This window comes from Nerophis lumbriciformis, linkage group LG11 (assembly GCF_033978685.3).
Source record: "Nerophis lumbriciformis linkage group LG11, RoL_Nlum_v2.1, whole genome shotgun sequence".
NCBI lineage: Eukaryota > Metazoa > Chordata > Actinopteri > Syngnathiformes > Syngnathidae > Nerophis > Nerophis lumbriciformis.
The window spans coordinates 14092921-14093832 of NC_084558.2; the positions used below are offsets into that span (position 1 = coordinate 14092921).

The 912-nt window shown below is 45.3% G+C and overlaps 1 protein-coding gene across 1 annotated transcript in view; it reads left to right on the forward strand.

The window, feature by feature from the left end:
- Window positions 1–912, forward strand: part of foxj1b (forkhead box J1b) — a 68253-nt gene that overhangs the window by 19146 nt on the left and 48195 nt on the right. The gene's annotated exons all lie outside the window — the stretch shown is intronic.

The window sequence follows — 912 nt, forward strand, 5'->3', positions numbered from 1 at the left end:
ATAATGTTTTCTTGTTATAATTACACAAAAAGTGTAAGTTACATGTAAATACCTGAAAGTTGTTCGATGTTTTGTCAACGTGGAACCATTGACTCGTTGTCTCTCCTACTGCAATAATTACTGTGACACTTGTCTTTTTATATGCGTTGGACACGCCTTCCTACTTCCCTTTCGTCCACGATAATGGGAGAGCGGCTTGACGATGGCAGAACAATTTTGACAAAGTGTGTATTTTCTGTATTGTCAGTAAAGTGCATCTGAGCAGTAACACCTGGTGTCGGTCGTGTTACATAAAATCCACACAACGCAGAGGAAAAGACCACCGGTTACATCCGTACTCAAGAAAATGGATGGATGACTAGTCTTGGGTTCAATCCCGGGCTCGGGATCTTTCTGTGTCGAGTTTGCATGTCCTCCCCGTGATTGCGTGGGTCCCCTCCGGGTACTCCGGCTTCCTCCCACCTCCAAAGACATGCACCTGGGGATAAGTTGATTTGCAACACTAAATTGGCCCTAGTGTGTGGATGTGAGTGTGAATGTTGTCTGTCTATCTGTGTTGGCCCTGCGATGAGGTGGCGACTTGTCCAGGGTGTACACCGCCTTCCGCCCGATTGTAGCTGAGATAGGCTCCAGCGCCCCCCGCGACCCCAAAGGGAATAAGCGGTAGAAAATGGATGGATGGATGGACTATAGAACGCGTAGACCGTATGAAAGCCAGAAATACGCAGTGCACTTGTACGCTTCATCCTTGTGTCCTAACAAGCCCTAGTGGTTAACTGGTATTATGTTATTTGATTCAATATTAATACTTTCAACAATTTGTAGCCTCTGCAGTTGTGCTCACTCATGACCACTCCAAGTAGCAATATGACTTGGCTACTCTATAATTATAAACACATTCAAACGTACATA